The sequence below is a fragment of the Podarcis cretensis genome, assembly GCF_951804945.1.
Source record: "Podarcis cretensis genome assembly, chromosome: 1".
Taxonomy (NCBI): Eukaryota; Metazoa; Chordata; class Lepidosauria; order Squamata; family Lacertidae; genus Podarcis; species Podarcis cretensis.
The window spans coordinates 67,539,424-67,549,446 of NC_137170.1; positions in this window are offsets into that span (position 1 = coordinate 67,539,424).

The window sequence follows — 10,023 nt, forward strand, 5'->3', positions numbered from 1 at the left end:
AGAGCCACTACACTAGTGTCCTGGCAAGTAGGCTGCTGTTGCTTGCTGGAAGGAAGAGGTGGGGAAGGTGCAAACATACTGGTGGTGCCCATGTGGTGTTGCTGCTGCTGTGCTTGCATTGTGCCAGCCTGCCTGCTGCCTCCCCCCTCCTTCACAGTGAGCAACAGTGATCTACCTCCTGGGAAGCTAGCAGTGAGTCTCTGCCCTACCTAGTGAGACACTTCTGCTTGTGAATGCCCAGAAGCAGTGTTTTTTTTCCTAGAAAAATAGGTGCTAGTACTCACCATGAAGTTGTTACAGTGTCATACTTTTTTAACAAAAAAGAGGTGCCAGTACTGCATACGCCTGAGTACCCCCTGGAAAAAAAGCACTGCTGAGAAGTATTTGGCTTGCAGCTTTTGGATGGGATGAACTTTTGGTCTGATCCAACAAGGCTATTGTACTGGACTTTAAATGTTTAACTTATTGCACAATATGTTTTAAATTTGGGGGGGGGGGCATACTGTATACTGCTGCGACAGAACTCCCAGTGATCATCTTGCATGGGGTGATGGCCTCAAGGAGAGGAAGCATTTCTTTTTCATAGCCAAGGATCTGGTGGGAGCTACCTTTGTGAATTCTCATTCATCAAATGGAGGATGAAGGCTCCAACCTTGAAAAATTAATTAAGCGGGCTTGATAAGCCCTATTAAACTCAAGTTGACTTTATTGCCTGTTTGTGCATTTTCCTAGCATACCCCAATTAGATGTTAATGGAAAGGTATCACACAGCTCTGAAATATGTCTACACAATTTGCTTTTATAGGTGTTTAAACAGCACCTGGGGTCAAAGATTCCAAGGCCTTGTAGATATCAAAAACAGTTGTTCCAGTACTCTTCATTATATGTAGGGCCCTAACCTCATCAGATGCTGAGCAGTATAAATATATCAGAGAGTTTACTGTTCATATTGACTTTACTATTGGTGTATGCACTTTGTACCCATGTACAGCTGCTTTAAATTCAGTTTGCAGGACATTAGGTAGTAGTAACTTAAAAGGATGAATTAGCTCTGTTTGTGTGAGAGTTGTTTGAATGCTTTCTTCAATGCATTTGCTGTGGAACATGAGAAACAAGAAATTATGTTTGAGAAAGAATGCAGTTACCGAAAAGATGCTCAGCTACATATGTACTGGGGCCATGCCCTTACATAGAGCAATAAAGACGCATGGAATCTTTCTGCTTTAAAAACCAAGTAAGGTTCACTGTGTGATTTATTCATTCCCTACTTTATTTATTTATGTAAGTCTCCACCAGGAGCAAAATAGGGACGCTCATCAAGCACCTTACCTTCTGACTTTCCATCATCGGGCTAAGACAGCTTTGTTTTAAGTGTGACATGAACTGGCAGGACAATGGGGAGGAGGAAGAGGATCCTGATGAGGGGTATAGCCAGGACTGGGACACACTGGGGCAAGCAGGGTGATGGAGGATGACAAGGGGATGGGGGGCTCAGTGCACATGAACCGGAGCAGCAGGACCCATCACCAGAGCCAGAGAGGTCTCCACAAACATGGTGGGCTCTGAGGCTTAGGGAGCAGCGGGAGGCTGAGGCTGCAAGGGCTCTCAGCCCAACTCCCTTGCTGGCCAGGTGGGGCTCTCTAGCTCTGGGAAGAGAGGTGTAATTCCTCGGCTGGAGTAGGCTCAGAACAGGTGAGGGTCACATGTCTCATCAAGCCCAGATGCTGCAATCAGCATGCAATGTATAAAAGAGCAGCAGAGCTGTGTCTGCTCAACTGCCCATGTTGATAGACCTTGGCTTGAATGCTCCCAGAATTCTATGGGACTGTGCTTTGGGTTTGACTCTGGACTGTGTTTCCTGATCTTTGGACTGACCCTGGACTGGGGACTTGACATACTGACTTGCTGCCAGGTAGGCCAAGGGTTCATGGCAAAGTGTTTTGGGAAGCTTTTAATGTTTGATGTTTTATTGTGTTTTTAATATCCTGTTGAAAGCCACCCAGAGTGGCTAGGGACGCCTGGTCAGATGGGCCAGTTCATTTTGAGGCATGATTTATGTTGCTTATGCTAGTGTTTAAAGCCCTGAATGTCTCAGATATTTGAGAGACCTCCTCTGTTTTAAGATCAGCAGGGGGCGATGCTCTTGGACATTCTACTACCCTCAGTAGTTGGGGGCAGTGGTGCTGGCCCAGGAAAGGGCCCCTAAGTTGTGGAATTCCCTTCCCACAGGGTTGTATCTGTTGGTTTCTGCTCTCTTCACTGTGCAGCGAAAGGCTTGTCACAAGACAATGTTTACATTCCACAGCCTGTGCTGTTGGGTTTTTTCCCACGGGAAAGGGAGACTGGATGTGACGTACACTGGTTTCCTGTTTTTCACTGTTCACACAGTGTGATTCTCTCCGTGCTTCAGAGGAGAGAGGATGCATTTTCTGCTCCGGCAGAGGCAAGATGTTTTTCTGTAATCTACCAGCTTTGAAATGTAAATAAAGCAATATAGAGCATGTTGGCACGTATTCCTCATCATTCCGCTGTGCACAGGACACTGCAAATATCAACATTTTTGGTTATGGGCCCAGAAAGACGCAGTCATCTGAATGCCGGCAAAAGGATCGGAATGCAAAGGGACGGATCGGACGCTATCTCTGCGCGTCAAGATGATTGATGAGGTATGTGCTACTGCTCCGGGCAGCCTGCCAGCTTCTATTTAATGGCTTTATGGCTGGACTTTGAACTTTTATGGCCATTTGCCGGGCACAGGCGGAGGCTATGCTGGGGAAATCGAAAGTAACTTTTAAAAGTGCTTTTGGGCTGAAGCAGCTGCAGAGAATAGTGACGCAGCACTATTTAAGGCAGCAGAGGGAAAGCACTTTTGAACTTGCCTTTGGCATGAGGTTTGAGGCAGCTGCAGTTAAGCAGAGTGGCACAGGCTCACAGGCAGAGGCTGTTTTGAACTTGCCTTTGGAATAAGGCTTGAAGCAGCAGAGACGCAGCTTGTATAAAGCAGCTTGTTTAAAGCAGCAGAGATGACGCAGAAGGCTAATGCCAGAGTCATGATGGCCCTTCAGGATGCTTGTGGGATTCCCAAGCTCAATAAGAAGAACTATGCGGACTGGGTTCTCTATGCAGAGGCTATTCTGCGGAAAGAGGGTCTGTTTGAGGTTATTACAGACACCCCCCCAGCTCCAATTACAGATGCATGGGAAGCTAAGGATTCCAAAGCAAGGGGAACTCTTACATTGATAGTATCCCCAGAAGAGCTCTGTCTATTGCGTGATAAGACCTCAGCCAGAGAAATTTGGGACGCTTTGAGAGAGGCTCACTTGAGGACAGAAGCTGGATCTACCATGTTTTACTTTAACAAGCTGCATAATATGGCTCTTGCTGAAGGTGGAGATGTGCGTACACATCTGATGGAGATGCAGAATCTGAGACATGAGCTGCAACAGAGAGGACTCAACTTTCCAGAGGCTGTGTATTCCTTCATGATACTACAATCTTTGGGTTCAGGTTGGGAGTCAGTTGCGACTCAGATTGCTGTACGGCCTACCGCTCAGCTGACAGTAGATTATGTTACTGCCGTGATTCAGAATGAAGCAGATCGCCGGGGTGCTGGCTGCATGGGTAAGGGGGAGTCTTCACAGACGTCATCCCAGAGTGCAGTGGAACCACCAGATGGCGCCAAAGCTTTGAAGGCAGTGAAATGCTACTCCTGTGGACGTCTAGGCCATATGAAGAGGGAATGCAAATATCCCAGGGCCAAAACAGAGCAGCGCAGCGAAAGCTCATCGCGTGGAAAAGGCCAGAGCAAAGGCAAAGGTCCAGTGTCCAGGACAACGCAGCCCAAAGCAATGGTCTCACACTTCACTCCAAAAGTTGCAGAGGTCCAAAAGACGTCTAGATCTTTCTTCGTTGTTGATTCGGCTGCAACGCACCACATGTGCAACGATAAGCGACTGTTCGTGTCTTTTACACCGCAGGAAGGTGCGATTCACCAGGCGGATGACCACACAATTCCCAGTAAAGGCTACGGAACTGTTGTTCTTCACAGTTTGGACTTATCGATACAGAATGTACTTTATGTACCAGATGCTAAACATAATCTGCTCAGCGTTGGACAGCTGAATGAGCGGAAAATTGACGTTTCCTTTAAGAACAAAAGGTGCATCATCACAAAGAAAAATGATTATGTATTGTATGCTGAATATGTTGATCGCTTATATGTTTTGTATTATGATGATGTTGTGCAGGATGATACTTGTTGCATTGCAGGTACTAACAAAAGTTTGCATGCAGAATGTATTCATGATTTTCATCGAAAATTTGGTCATTTGCATTTTGAGGCAGTATCTAAAATGCCTGCCTTGGTTGAAGGTATGACTATTAAACCCTGCAGGTACCACATGAAGTGCAAGGCATGCGCAGCAAACAAGGTGAAAATGGCTGCGAAAGGTAAGGTGTCTAGTAGGCAAGCTACAGAACCATACCAAATTGTTCATGCTGATTTGGTTGGACCACTAGCGCCCTCTTTGGGTGGAAATAGGTACTTCATGGTTCTCATTGATGCATTTTCCAGGTATATTTATGTGTACAATCTCAAGCAGAAATCAGAGGCTTTTCCTAGGTTCAATGAATTCTGTGCTTGGTTGGAAAATGTGCATGGTAAAAAGGTAAAGACTCTTTTCAGTGATCACGGAGGAGAATTCACTTCTCAGCAGTTTGAAGCTTTTCTGACTGAGAAAGGAATTCAACACGATTTGTCTAGTCCTCGCTCGCCATGGCAGAATGGACTTGCAGAACGAGCAAATCAAACATTGCTTCAAGGGTTAAAAACCTTGCTACATGATGCAAATCTTCCAGAGAGTTATTGGGCCGAAGCTCTCTCATGTTTCACTTACAGTTATAATCACAGGTTATCTTCAGCGATTGGTTGTACCCCCTATGAGAAGATGTTTGGCAAGAAGCCATACATCAAACACATGAAAATTTTTGGTTCTGACATGTGGGTTCACTCACCACAAAGCTCCAAGTTAGACAAGCGTGGTTTGCATGGTATCTTTCTAGGTTATGAGAAAGGTTCTTACAGAATAAGGATGACTGACTCTAAGACTATTAAGCTCAGAAGAAGTGTTGAGTACAATGCCAAGTGGGGGGAGAATGTGGGAATTTTCCAATGTTATCCTGATGACAGTGATGAGACTGAGGATAGTCAAAAGCAACCACAGCAACCCACACCCACTGATGAAAGTTCTGATTCTGAGTCTGAAACTGAATCAGGTGATTCAGAGGATTTCAAGAGTGCGAAAGCCTCTATGCGACCCTCTGAAAGCTCTGATCAAGAATTGGAGGAACCATTGTTCACAATAGGTCACTTTTCTCCTAAGAAGGAAGAGGAGAGTGTTGAAGACCTAAGGCTAATTCGCAGGTCACAAAGAGCCACAAAAGGTAGACCTCCAAAGAGTTTTGCTGATGAGTTTGCTAAGATAGCAGTAACAGCTGTTAAAAGCTCCAAGAAGGTATTTGAACCTTCAAGTTTCCAAGAAATCCAGGATTTGGATTCAAAGGAAGCTGAGCCATGGTTAAATGCCATGAAGGCTGAGCTTGATTCCTTGGAAAGGAACAAAACATGGGAACTTGTTCTAGTAGTTCCAGGAATGAAACTGCTTGGAAGCAAATGGGTCTTCAAAGCGAAGACTGATCAAAATGGCAAGATAGTCAGACACAAAGCCAGATTGGTAGCCAGAGGTTTTGCACAGGTACCAGGTGAAGACTATCACGAGACCTACTCACCCACAGTGAGGTATGAGAGCATTAGGCTTATGCTCAAGCTAGCTGCAGAGGAGAATCTACACATTAGTCACCATGATGTGAATACAGCTTTTCTGTACGGATCTCTAGATGAATCACTTTATATGCTTCCACCTGATGGCGTACAGGTAAAACAGGGATTTGTTTGTGCTCTGAAAAAGTCCCTTTATGGTCTCAAACAAAGTGCACGGTGTTGGCACACAAAACTCACTGAGGTATTGTTTTCTCTAGGTTTTAAGCAAGGGAAAGCTGATCCATGTGTATTTGTCAAAGAGGAGGGGCAAAAGAAACTGTATTGTTTGTTTTATGTTGATGATTTATTATTCTTTTGGAAAGATGTCACAATGTACAATAACGCCCTAGCTCAACTGAAAGAGCACTTTGACATGAAAGATCTTGGTGAGGTAAACAACTACCTATCTCTGGAAATAGAGAGAGATCAAGATGGTAACATTCTAGTACACCAGTCACGGAAAATTGCTGATGTGTTAGGCAAACTAAACCTGATGGATGCTAACCCTGTAGACACACCGATGACAACAGGTTATCAGGTAGATGACACTGAAGAAGCATTTTCTGACACTACACTGTACAGAAGTGTGCTAGGCAAGCTAAACTTCATTGCCAGATGTTCAAGACCAGACATTGCTGTTAGCTGTAATTTGCTAAGCAGACAAGTCAACAATCCTACTGTTAAGGATTGGAAAGCTCTGAAACGCGTAGCGCGGTATTTGAAAGGCACTATGCATTACAGACTAAGATTTAACAATCAGAAGTCTGGTGGTCTTGAGATATTTGCAGATGCAAGTTTTGGAAGTGACACTACAGACAGGAAAAGCACGTCTGGAGTTTGCTATATGTACAATCAGGGTCTATTTGATTGGTCATGCAAGAAGCAAACAACAGTTAGCTTAAGTACTTGTGAAGCTGAACTGAATGCACTGTCTTATTCACTTAAGGATTGTGAATGGTTGTTACAATTGTGCAAAGACATGAAAATTCCTGTCAAATGTCCAATCCAGGTTTACCAGGACAACAAAGCATGTTTGGCTTTGCTGAATTCTGAAGGTTGTAAGCAAAGCACGAAGCACTTGCAATTGAAGTTGCAACATGCTAGGGAACGTATTCAGAAGGGACTCGTAACGGTGTCCTATATGCCAGGTAATGAAATTCCTGCTGATGTATTGTCCAAGATTGTATCAAGGGATCAACACTGTACCTATGTGCAGAAGTTGGGTTTGTACTGATATTGTACGAACACGCTGCCCAGTGATGTTCACAGAAAGGGGGAGGATGTTGGTTTCTGCTCTCTTCACTGTGCAGCGAAAGGCTTGTCACAAGACAATGTTTACATTCCACAGCCTGTGCTGTTGGGTTTTTTCCCACGGGAAAGGGAGACTGGATGTGACGTACACTGGTTTCCTGTTTTTCACTGTTCACACAGTGTGATTCTCTCCGTGCTTCAGAGGAGAGAGGATGCATTTTCTGCTCCGGCAGAGGCAAGATGTTTTTCTGTAATCTACCAGCTTTGAAATGTAAATAAAGCAATATAGAGCATGTTGGCACGTATTCCTCATCATTCCGCTGTGCACAGGACACTGCAAATATCAACAGTATCTGCACCTCCATTAAACTGCTTTTTGAGAATGGTGAAATCAGACCTCTTTAGTCTTGGCGTTTGACACCTGAGGTGTGTGTTTTCAAGATCCACCCTATTTCTGTGGCTATAATTTGTTATGTATGCCCAGAGATGCTGTATTTCAGTGTATTTTGGACTTATTGTGTTCCTGTGGTTTGCATACTGCAGACCATATGGACTTTCATTTCAGAGTGTGGACTTTCATTTTCCACCCTACCTATGTAGCAATAAAGGACAGTTGTGTTTGAGAGACCTGCTTCCCACTGATGTGTTTTTCTGCTACCCAAACACAATAGTTTTAACTGCTTTTAATATTGCATTTTATGTTGTTGTAACTTGCCTTAGGACGTACTGGTGAAGGGCAGGTCATAAATATACTAACACCACTATAAAATATAAACGTTTCTTACCTTTAGCTGGATTGTGCCCTAAATGTCCATAAGTTACATAAATATGATGAAATATTATTTCTACAACAACCTGATCTACTCTTTCATATTGATCATGTTTGACGTTCTTTATCCACTTGGGTGGAGGCAGAAAATGCCATTAACTTTTAATTAATGTAATTTTTAATACAGCAAGAACGCTTTTACTTCCATGAGCATGGACCCAGGAAATAGTAAATCTTCTGAGCCTCATCTAGAATCACTTTGCTATTTCCCAAGATCATGCTTCACATTTCCAGGGCCACAAACAAGTGTACAAACCACACAGATGTCAAGCCCTGGTGACACAGCTGCAGCCAAGCACAGCACCAATCCATACCTGCCAACTCTACGGCTTTCCCTGGTTTGATTTATAAGAAGTGGATAATGTGTAAATCTTACAATCTTGGTTCCAAATAAAGGGAACTTGGCCTGGAAACAGGACTGGATCCATGATATTTACTAAATGGAGTGGGGGGGGGGCTTTTCTACACCCATATGTGGAACTCCCTTCCCTCCAAAATGTTGTGTAAGTAGGCCCAACATATGGAATATTAAGCTTAAAATGGCTGGATGGTGAGCAAATCAGTGGTATGGCAGCTAATGGCCTTAACAGAAACCATGACCATATATTTTAGCCATGCCTTATAGTACAGTGGTACCTCGGGTTAAGAACTTAATTTGTTCTGGAGGTCCATTCTTAACCTGAAACTGTTTTTAACCTGGAGTTCCACTTTAGCTAATGGGGCCTCCTGCTGCCGCTGCTGCGCAATTTCTGTTCTCATCCTGAAGCAAAGTTCTTAACCCGAGGTAATATTTCTGGGTTAGCCGAGTCTGTAACCTGAAGCGTCTGTAACCACTGTACTGGAAAATGTGGAGCCTCCTTTATATTCCCCACCTTTCCACTGAGATGCTTCAATTTAACTGCCTGAAAGACTTATAGACCATGTTCATAGTATATCAAATTTTTAACTGCATCCTCTACAGCTTCATCTTTAGTTTCCATGACCTCATTACCTCCAAAAGCTAACTTTACTGGCTAGCTGGTTGCAGCCACATTGCCGGCAAGCTTTTCAGTAGATGGATAGATATTTCAAAATTGTTTTGTTGTTGCTTGTTTTGGCTTCATTCCACCCTGTGCATCCTGCAGAATAAGTACCATGGATCCCTTGTGAAGAAAGTGGTGGGACCAGAAAAAAAGTGGGTTCCTACTTTGGGTTTATACTTGTGTTGTAATAAGACAAAATAAATGGCAAGGCTGTTGCTTAAACTGTAAGGATGAAAATAACACAGGAAACCTTTGTTTCGTTTAGGGGAGGGGAACCTGTGGCCTTCCAGTTGTGCTAGCTGGGGTTGATGGGAACTGGGAGTCCACTGGTGTCACCACCCCTGCTTTAGGTCCTTTGATTCAATAATTTGTGTGTGTGGTCTTAAAGGAATTTCTAGCTGTAATAAGGCAGATTTCTTGGTCCTTGTATGTGTCTACCATCTCAAACATACTTGGGTAAAATATTGAAAGTTATTTACAGCTAGGGATGTGTCACAAAGTTGTTGTTCAGTATGTGTGCTTCTGGTTCTTGTATAGACATGCCAAACACCATTAGGTCTTGAGGAAAGAAGGAGTAGATGTGGCAGCTGAATTTATCTGACCACTTTGTGCATGAATTAGGGGGACATTGTCTAAACCAAACCATGGGCACGGCAACAGTTTATTTGAGTTGTATGTCAAACGATTTTGTATGTCACCTCACATAAGGTATACGTTTTGCAGTGGAACGCAAAGTGCTTGCGGCAGATTATTTTCATGAGTTCTCCTATTTGTGTTCAGTATGGATATAAAATGGTCTCCATCAGGCACAGAATATGGAGATGAATTGGCCCTAGCTTCTTCATACACCACAAAACAGCAGAAGTATTCCTTTATATCAGCAAACTTTTTCAGTCCACTGTTCCTCAGACTTTGTGGGGGGCCAGACTATATTTTGAAAAGAAAAAAAAAATGAACAAATTCCTATGCCCCACAAATAACCCAGAGATGCATTTTAAATAAAAGCACACATTCTACTCATTAAAAAGACCAGGCAGGCCCCACAAATAACCCAGAGATGAATTTTAAATAAAAGGACACATTCTACTCATGTAAAAACGCTG